This window comes from Nicotiana tomentosiformis, chromosome 2 (genome assembly GCF_000390325.3).
Source record: "Nicotiana tomentosiformis chromosome 2, ASM39032v3, whole genome shotgun sequence".
Lineage (NCBI taxonomy): Eukaryota > Viridiplantae > Streptophyta > Magnoliopsida > Solanales > Solanaceae > Nicotiana > Nicotiana tomentosiformis.
The window spans coordinates 6,286,684-6,297,322 of NC_090813.1; the positions used below are offsets into that span (position 1 = coordinate 6,286,684).

General features: G+C 35.0%; 1 long non-coding RNA gene across 2 annotated transcripts; it reads left to right on the forward strand.

Moving 5' to 3' along the window:
* Nucleotides 1-4,272: 4,272 nt before the first annotated feature.
* LOC108948192 (uncharacterized) lies at nt 4,273-9,786 on the forward strand. Of its 2 annotated transcripts, XR_011413407.1 has the most exons (3): nt 4,273-4,317; nt 7,421-7,822; nt 9,588-9,786. It is a non-coding gene; the product is annotated as an uncharacterized lncRNA (long non-coding RNA). The 2 variants fall into 2 exon arrangements; XR_001972857.3 differs by lacking the exon at nt 4,273-4,317 and having other exon boundaries at nt 7,404-7,822.
* Nucleotides 9,787-10,639: the final 853 nt, after the last annotated feature.

A 10,639-nucleotide genomic window follows, 5' to 3' on the forward strand; every position in this document is an offset into this window, starting at 1 on the left:
TAACTAAATCTGCACCTATTTTCACGAGTGACGGTTTATTGCGTGATCATTGAGTTAAAATTCTAAATCCGTATTTGTATATCATGTATCCATAGCATCTATCTCAAGTCCTCCATTAGCAAATAACATCTGTTTCTTTTCTTTAACCATAACATCTCTGATTTTGTGATTCCAACCCCTTTGTACTAGGAAATGAGCTTTATTACTTCTTCAGTAGGACATAACGGGCTATATTGCCTGACATGCCATAGGGCTTGTATAGAGCCCAACAAATAAGAAACCCAATATTGAGGACCAAAGAAGTCCAGCTTCAGTCCACCTATGGTCTTTTGGCCCCAACTCTTGTAGCCCAAAACCATGACAGATGCATAGAAATGGCGTAGGATAATCATTTTTTAACATGGTATTTAGTTTTTATCCAGTATTTTTAATGCTGAGCAAAAATAGCCACTACTCTATTAAAATTAAGACGAAAAAATATTTTACCCTATTTTCATGAGTGTTGTGTAAATATTAAGGACATGGTGTCCTTAACATTTATAGTGCACACATGAAGTTAAGGACGTCATGTCCTTAATATTTACACTGCACATATGAAGTTAAGGACATGATGTCCTAAAACTTAACAACGGAAAGTGCAAATACAGGACACTTTGTCCTTAACATTTACACAGCATTCATAAAGTCAAGGACACCATGTCATTAATATTTACACAACACTTATAAAGTTAAGGACATTATGTCCTTAACATTTACACTGCACACATGAAGTTAAGGACACCATATCCTTAACATTTACACTGCACATATGAAGTTAAGGACATGAAGTCCTAAAGTTTAACAGAAGGTGCAATACAAGTTAAGGACATTATGTCCTTAATATTTACAATGTACACATGAAATTAAGGACGTCATGTCCTTAACATTTACACTGCACATATGAAGTTAAGGACATGATGTCCTAAAGTTTAACAACGGGAGGTGCAAATATAGGACACTTTGTCCTTGTCCTTAATATTTACACAGAATTCATGAAGTTAAGGACACCATGTCCTTAATATTTACACATCATCCATGTCTAGCACATGAGTATTTTTGTGCGGACGGATAAAAAAATTATTAAACACTGGTTAAAAAGTAAATATATTTTAAACAGTGATTAAAAAGTAAAAACATCTCTAACTAGTGGCTACGTGTGCACTTTCCCCGACAGATGCTAGTGTACGTTATAACACGACTGATGATAGTTCATTTCATGGTTTAATGCATAATCAGAGACTCGGTGGTAACTTGCTCTGTTAACATTTTTGGTATCGTGACTTGCTAACATTTAGGGATCGTTTGGTAGATGGTTAGAGAAGAGTTATCCATATATTAAAACTATGATAACTTTATACATTATTTGATTAAAAGAAGGGGAAAAAATAATCTTCACATAGAAGCTAGCATAAGCTATACAATATTTGGTTGTTTTTTCCTCTTTTCCACATAAAATGTAGCATTGCTAATACAATATTTGGTTCATGTTTTTCTTTTCCGCATAACTAATACATGTATAAGTTATGAGGGAATCTATGTATTATTTATGCAGAGTAGAAGGTGGAATAACTCATACATGTATTAGTAATACATGTATTAAAACACAAAATGACAAGAATACCCTTTATTCAAACTTGTATTTTTTGTTTAAAAATATATATTTAAACTATACTAACAATTTTAATAAAATAAAGTAAGCTAATAATAAATAACACTCACATTATATTTATATTACTAATCCTTATATAACTACCGCATAACTAATCCCCGCATAACTAATCCATGCATAACTAATCCCAACATAACTCAACCTTGCATAACTTATCCCTGCATAACTAATACATGCATAACTAATCCCTGCATTACTTATTCATGCATAACTAATACATACATAACTAATCACTACATTACTTATTCCTGCATAACTAATACATACATAACTAATACCTGCATAACTAATACATGTATAACTAATATCTGCATAACTCTAACCGACAATCAAATGACCCCTTAATGCATAACTCGGAAGCTAATCCTAATTTAGTTGAGATTGAGGGGTAGTTATAATAATAGAATCAACTTGAAGAGCCAAAGGCTGGTACAGTGATTTTTTCAACTCTATGTATTATTAACGTACTTCTCAAGGAAATCTGGGAGAAACCAATTTTCTTTCAACTCCAACACCAAATAAAAGGGCAAAATCGAGGAACATGACTAGTATCAGTTCATAAGTATCAAGAAGAATTAAGAAAAATAAGAAAATTAACCAAATAAAACTAATAGAAAGTGTAGTAGAATGGGATTCCATAATTCCCATTTGCCAACATGGATCATTATCTTGTGCAATGGCTGATTAAAGCCATTAATAATGTTCATTTTCTTCTTGTGTTTTGGGCTCATTTGTCCCTATTCTAATGATGATAAATCTAGAAATTTTAATCCAGCATCAAATTTATTTACCTAAGCTGGAAACGGCCTTTGGCTCAAAAACTTAATGATTGAGTAGACCACACGAGGAAAGGCGTAAATATAAAGCAAAACTTGGTCAAACGACTCTCATCATTAACTCTGTTTAAAGAAAAAAGGAGAAGAAAAAAAGAATCCATCTCAATTACTGGCAGAAGTTGTTTTCAGTCATGCACCCACAATCGAAATGATTGCAAGGGTTTTTCATGCATCATTTTACAATAGAAATCGATTGTAGAGTCACATCCGAAATTTGAATTTTATGATTTCAGATTCTAAGTTTCTTATAATTGAATTCATTATATTTTTAAAAACATAGGTACATATCTATTATGAATTTACGCATAAATTTATGACACGTTGAAATGTTATAAGTTCAGTTGAACGTGGTGTAAGAAGGCCATGTTATTTTATCAATCTTTTTGAAGAATTATAGTCCATTTTGAAACCCTGAAATTCTAAGTTGTTGAAATGAGATTGATTCAATGATGACCGTTCAAATTGCCAATCAACTTACTAATGAGGTTATGAATAAATAAGTGCCACTTTGTTTTATCTCTTTTAACTCCAACGGTGGGAATATAAGCAGCGCTGCAGCGGAGATACTCGTTATTAAGGAGTGTCGTTCGATACTACTTGCTAAAAAAATTACTTTATATATGTATAAAAATAATATTTTATAAAGAATATTGCAAAATAAATATTAATTTGAGACAGGGAATAAAATTATAAATTACTATAGTTTGAAATCTAGACTCACGAGACTATATGTGCAATAGGCTGATATTGCTGATGCAAATTTGTGTATGCCTCAAAGGGTAAGAGAATGGGCAACTTAATTGAGTTGAAATCAAACTCTAATTCGAACTAGTACTTTAAATTTAAGTAGTATTTACTAAACTCAGAGTATCAATGAACTCAATTGTTACAATTGTTCAGGATATATATATTTATAATCCTTTTTAACTTCTAAATTCGATCTGTTTGTTCAACGGAATTTCATATAAATCTGTGATTTTTAATTTTCATGAGAGAAATATAGCTTGTAAAGTTGTAATTCATGTCACGTGTTTGTCCTAATTTTCTTACCATATTTGGTTTTCTTATCTCTAAAAGGAAATGACAATATTTACCATAATTGAGTTTTTCTTCTTTTAGAAGAATATTATAAATCTCTCATATTTGGCTAATCTCTTTTATTGTAAGAAAAGGTTTAGACTTCTATAAATTGAGCACCCTTCCTTCTCATTTAGCATCATCCACAACGTAGCCATAAGAGGTTTGAGAATCTTGTTTAGGGGGGAGAATTTCGGAACAAGTGTTAGCGTGACACTTGTGTTTGCCTCTTTGTGAGATTGTTCTCTCGATATTTTCTACTCTATTTTATATAGTGAATTACTCATCTCCGCTTGTGGACGTATGTCAATTGACCGAACTATGTTAAATGTTTGTGTCTCTTTTGGTATATTTCTCTTTTGTTGTATGATTTATAGTCGTTCAAGCTTTTTGTTTTACTAGCTTCTGCATGACACCGGATTATTTCGACCCTAATAATTCAAGCTCAGTTGTGATCACAAAGTTTAAAAAGTGGAATTAAGTATTTCCTCATATATATATATATATATATATATATATATATATATATATATATATATATATATATATATATAAAGAGAGAGAGAAAGAGAGAGAGAGAGAGAGAGAGTTAATACACTACTAGAAATTGGACCTATAGCAGCGGTATTTTCCGCAACGGTTATATAACTTGGTCGAGTATACAAAAGCTCATATGACAATACGATTAGTAAAATTGTACGAAATTTCTAATTTAAAGTTTGCCGTGATTATTTATTTTTTCTTAATTATTGATTCAATTTTATTTACTTAAACTTTTTTCTCTCGCATTTGGTTTGTAGGCTGAAATGGAGAGAATACAATTGTCACGACCCAAAATCTAACCATGGTCGTGATGGCGCCTATCGTATTACAAAGCAAGCCTATTTCCCAAAATATTACTACTAAATCGATTATAAGAATTTAATAAAATATTTCGAACATTTGAATCTTTCATAAACTAAATCAACTCTAAATATAATTATAGAAAATACGGAAACGAGCCCCAAACATCGGGGTGTCACTAAGTCATGAGAGTCTAAATCTATGAACTAAGAAATAAAACTATCTAACTATCAATACAGTCCAAAAGAAGAAATGATAAAAGGAGTAACAAGGTCATACAGACGCTAGCAGCTACCTTGCAGTCTCCAAATATAGCCGGCATGAACTCAACGATCGTCGCACTCTAACTCACCTGGATCTGCACATAAAGTGCAGGGTGTAGTATTAGTACAACCGATTCAGTAGTAACAGAAATAACTAAAGAACTGAGTAGTAGTGACGAGCTAAGCAAAACAGTCCAATTATTTATTTTCACAATTTACAATAAACATGAATAAACAGGTAAATTCCATAAAACCAACAAATGCCACTAAGAAATTAACAGGTAAATGCAGCAACAGCAAAAGTAAATGCAACCTCACAGCAATGTCACTCCATCACTCAGCACTCGGCACTCAGCACTCGCACTCAGCACTCGTACTCAGCACTCAATAGGTACCTACGCTCACTGGGGGTGTGTACAGACTCCGGTGGGGCTCCCAAAGCCCAAGCGCTAAGCACGAACAACTCACGTGCTATAATATCAATCCCTGGATCCGCACGGTCAACTCACGTGCTACGCGGATAACTCACGCGCTATGGTATCAATACCTGAATCCGCAAGGACAACTCATGTGCCTCAATCAAATACCTCACAACAGGCCCTCGGCCTCACTCAGTCATATACCTCCCTAGCCTCACCATCATCAACAATTAAGGGAAACACAACCCACGTCAAGTATCATAGCATATCAACAAAATAATAGGGACTGAGGTAAATATGTACAATAATATCTATGACTGAGTGCAAATAATGTGAGCATGAATAAAGCCTAAGCATGATCTCTAACATGAAGGCAAACAAGTTCAAGAATAAATAAACGCATAACCACATATAATAGCCATTAGGCCTCATGGGACGGACCAAGTCTCAATCCCTCGCGGTGCACACCCGTCACCTAGCGTGGGTGTCACTTCCAAACAATCACGTGATGTCAAATCTCCGGGTTTATACCCTCAAAGCCAGAGTTAAAACAGCTACTTACCTTAGCAGCGTAAAATCCTACTCCGGGATGTACTTGTCTCTGGACTCGGTCTTCAAAAGCTCCGAATCTAACCAAAATCAGAATACTACTATGAACATAGGCTAAAGAATTTAATTTCACAATAAAACTACATAAATAGGCCAAAAATCCAAAATCGGTCAAAACCCGGCCCCCGGTCCCACGTCTCAAAACCAGTCAAAAATGGCAGAATAACAAACCTCGTCCTCACCCGAGTCTAACTATACAAATTTCACCAAATTCCGACATCAACTCGACCCTCAAATCTTTAATTAAAATCTTTGAAGATTTCTACCATTTTCAACCCAATCTATACCCATTTGAATTCAACAATCTTTCCATAAACCTTATTGATATGTATAAATGATACTATTACACCCAAGAATCATACTCTTAATCACTCATCTTTACCCAAACTCGAAATTGAAGACTAGGGGTTAGAACCTTACCTCTTGGGTGAAGATCTTGTGATATTTTCTTGTTGGATTTCAAAGCTTGAACAAGATCTTGATGAACAAAGAACTTGAGCTTCTTCCTCTCTCTAGAACAATCTCCCTTCTCTCAAAAAAATGTCAGATTTTTGCTCCAAAATGAGTCCCAAATCCTATTTATCAAAATGGGTTCGGGTTATGAAAATAGAAAAATTAACCCTCCGAAAGCAGGTCTGCGATCTCATAATGGACCGCAAAATGGGTATGCGGGTCGCAAAATACACCGCAAAATCGATGCCCAGAAATGGGCTTCACTGGACAGGCCTGCGACCATTTTGCGGTCGCATAACTACTTCTGCGATCGCAGAATTGGTCGCAGAATTGCACTTTTCCAGACTTTGGTAATTTAGTCATAACTTCTTGTAGGAATGTCCAAATGAAGAACGGTTTGAAGCGTTGGAAACCAGACACATAGACCTTTCGTTTGATAGGTAATAAACCTTCGTATTATAAGAGTTATGCTCATTTGAAGTTAGGTATTGTGCGAACTCACTTGAAACTTTAATCTTATGAAATTTCCAACTTCCAAACTCCCCGATACCCATCCGAAATCATCCCGAGCCCCTCGTGACCTCAACCAATAATTCAAACAAGCCATATACTACTATCCGAACTTAGTTGAACCTTCGGAATGCCCAAAACAATACCAAAACACCAATTCAACCTCGGATTCAAGCCTAAGAACTTCTAAACTTCCAAAATTCGCCAACGACGCCGAAACCTATCAAACCACGTCCGAATGACCTCAAAATTTGCACACACGTCCAAATGATACTACGAACCTACTTCAACTTCCGAAATTCTATTCCGACCCCGATACCTAATTTTTTCACTGCCGATCAAAATCGCCAAATTTCTAACATTCGCCAATTCAAGCCTAATTCTACCACGGACCTCCAAATAACAATTCAGACACACTTCTAAGTCTAAAATCACTCAACGAAGCTAACCGAATCATAAAAATCCAAGTTCGAAATCGTTTACTCATAAGTCAACTTCCGATTGACTTTTCTAACTTAGCTTTCTAATTAAGAGACTAAGTGTCTCATTTCACTCCAAATCTACTCTGAACCCAAACCTACCAACTCGATACGACTCAATACAGTTGAACAACACATAAATAAGTAGAAATGGGGAAAATAGGGCTACAACTCTCGGAATGACCGACCGGGTCGTTACAACAATCAACTCAAGAAAGTGAAGATGGCAGTCATTCAGTTGACATTTTTGCATCAGTCATGGGACATGAACATCCAGGTCGCGTGAGCTTGTATGGACGAGGGGTTACCAAGACTATATTAAAAGGGCAAAAAGGGAATCTTGGATCTTCTTTAGATGCTACTGGTGAGAAGATGCAACATAAAATGGAGAAAATGGAAGAGAGAATGCAACAAAGAATGTAGGAAAAGTTGAACGAACAAAAGGGTGCTATGGAACAAAATATTATAATGAACGTCGTCGCACGACTTCAGCGTCTGAACCTAGATTTGCGACTTGATCCTGACATGCTAAGGTTCAGTGCATGTTCACCTGTAGAAGCTTCCTCTGCACAACAAGTTATTGTTCAACTAAACAATCGACCATATGTTGGTAGTATCAATCAAGGTCAGTATGTACCAAATGTTATACATTTTCTTCTATTTCTTCTTCTTCTCCTCCTTCCTTGTGCTGCTTCTTCTACCACTTCTCTCTTTCTCTCTCGCAAAGTCTGAATAGTCTAGTAATTTTTTTACTTTGCCTATGGCACTTAGTCACTGCGTAATTTTGTGGTTGCCTAGCTAGTGTCATTACTATGATGCATATTATTTATGTTACCTTGCAGGCTCTTTGTTGTTGTATAGTCGATGCATAATTCTGTGCTAATTGATAAAGTTGTTGCATGAGAGAGAAGATATTCTGGGTAAAAAGTCTTATTTATATTCAATTATTACTATAAAGTTAATTGATTTTAGAATATCCAATTTACTATGGTGGAAAGTTCGATTGGGGGAGTGGTATGCATCAACATAGTTGCCTGGGATTCTTTGATCATTTTAATTAATTCTAGACTCGAGAATTGCAGTATTGGTGTGGCTTCAGTAGATACCACTGCCTTGATAACACCAACTGGAACATGACTTTTGACACATCTACTGGAACACCAGAATTATTCACGATTTGCTAGGTTTTTGCACCGCCTGGAAAGCTCTCTTACTTATTTTTTGAACTTGCACTTATCTCTTTCCGCTGCAAAATCCCCACAGTATCTTTATGCTAATTGTTCAAAGTTTAAAACATGTTTGAGCGTCTGATTTATTCGAATCATCACATTGTGCAGCTGCTGAACTTGCTGCAACAATCTGATTTCTATTCCCTAGGGTCTCTGCTGTGCTAGGTGGTGTATGAGAACGATTAACCACTATCCAATCTCGACATTTGAGTTGTTGTACATGTTGGGACATTGATGTTACTGTATCAGCGCCCCCCCTTATCAACCACATTTACAGTAAAAATTTCTAAAACCTTGTCGCGACTAGCAGAATTTAGTGTTGCAGCAGTCTTTTTGCAAGCTAATGTGGTCCAGCCTTCCTCCACATTCTTCTCATCATTGTTGCCCAATTTATAGGCATTCAATCTAGCTACAAATGCATCAAGATTCCCAGCAGAATTGTTACTGGAATTTGCAGCAATTTGAACACTTTCATATCCAGCTTTTTAAAAAACATCAGTTGCTTCAGCTGTAATTGCACCAGATTGCAAGAATTAGTAAACATGAATTAATTGAATGCTTGCAAGAATTAGGAGCTAAAGTAAAGGACTCAACAAGAAAGACTGCATTTTTAAGTTCCTCATAAAAAAGACTACATTTTTAAGTTAACACCTCCCACCTCACTTATTATTTTAACATGAAGTTATTATTTTATTGGTTTTATTTGAATATACAATCTTTGTGGTGGTCGCCGATTGGTATAACAACTGGCTTATGCAGAGTTACTGGAAGCATATGTAATGAGATTATCTGCATTAGTGAAACTTTGTCATAAATTTGGATTTTATATTTCAATAGCGATCAATATCTGAATGTGATTTTGGGAACAATCATATTACTTGGTGAGGCTTCACTGCTGGCAGTGGGTTGGGTTTAACCAAAAAGACTTTGGAACTCTCAGATGCTTTTCACGTGTGTTTTTAACATTTGGTTTCTCTTATGGGTTGGTCATGTGATAACAAATCATATAGGATGTTAATTCTTACACTTTCTCCAAGCATTCTGAATTTTTTATGTTACCTTTTCATGTTCTTTTCTTTTTTCATGGCAATTTGTGCTATCAGTATTCTTAAACTGGATTCTCTTGAAGAGTATAATAACTTTATTTATCCTATTTTGTAGGTGGAGTAGATCAAGAAATGGATGATGAATGCAGTGAAGAACTAGACCTTACTTGAGATGAATTTTGAATTGTTATAGATGAATGTTCTAGGAATCTTTTGTTATCAATATTTTTGAAACTTACTCTCTTGAAATGTACTAAACTTATGCACTTGGGGTAGAACATTTGCTTTATGGATATTATTTGCTTGATGGGTAATTTTATATTATTAATAGTTTTATTTTATGATGTATTTAAATTTTAGTGTTATTATAATTTATTATATATATAAATATTTATTTATAACAGGTGCTATATTTTGGTTTTAACTGAACTGATACAATAACCTACCAGAACCATTGCAATAAGACACAAATGACGCTCCATTAGACAATGCAAACTATTATAATAGGTCCTATAAACTGTTCCAAAATGATATATAAATCGTTCCAAATACAAATATAACCGTTACGATAATTTAAGAAACTGTTGTTATATCCATACATAACCGTAACAATAGCTTACATAAGTGTTGCATTAAATAATATGGTAACGATTAAGAACCGTTGTATAAACAATATAGTAATGGTTTTAAATCGTTCCAACAGAGAAAGGGAAAACCATTGTGATAGACGTATCTATAGTCACGACGATGCAAACCGTTGCAAGAACCGTTCCTATAGACCTATAGGCACGCGGGCTGATGGAACGGGTTGTACACCGTTCCAATATCGCTATGGCAACGGTTTAACAGTCTATGGGAACGGTTTTTCATGCGTTACCGTAGATCAATTTTTCAGTAGTGATATGGGGTGCTCGAAGATGCTTTATATAATTAAAGTTCTACATTCAAATATAAAATGCCACTACTAAAAAACTGACTAATTTCGTCTTGGAACACCGACCGAAATCGGTCAGAAATTGAAAAAGCGACCGATTTCTGACCGCTTTTAATTAGTCAGAAAAATGATGGTCGCTAAGGTGTTTCGACCGAAATCGGCCGGAAATTTCAATGCGTTGACTGACAGTCAAACTACATTTACCGACCGAAATCGGACGGTATAAATTAAAT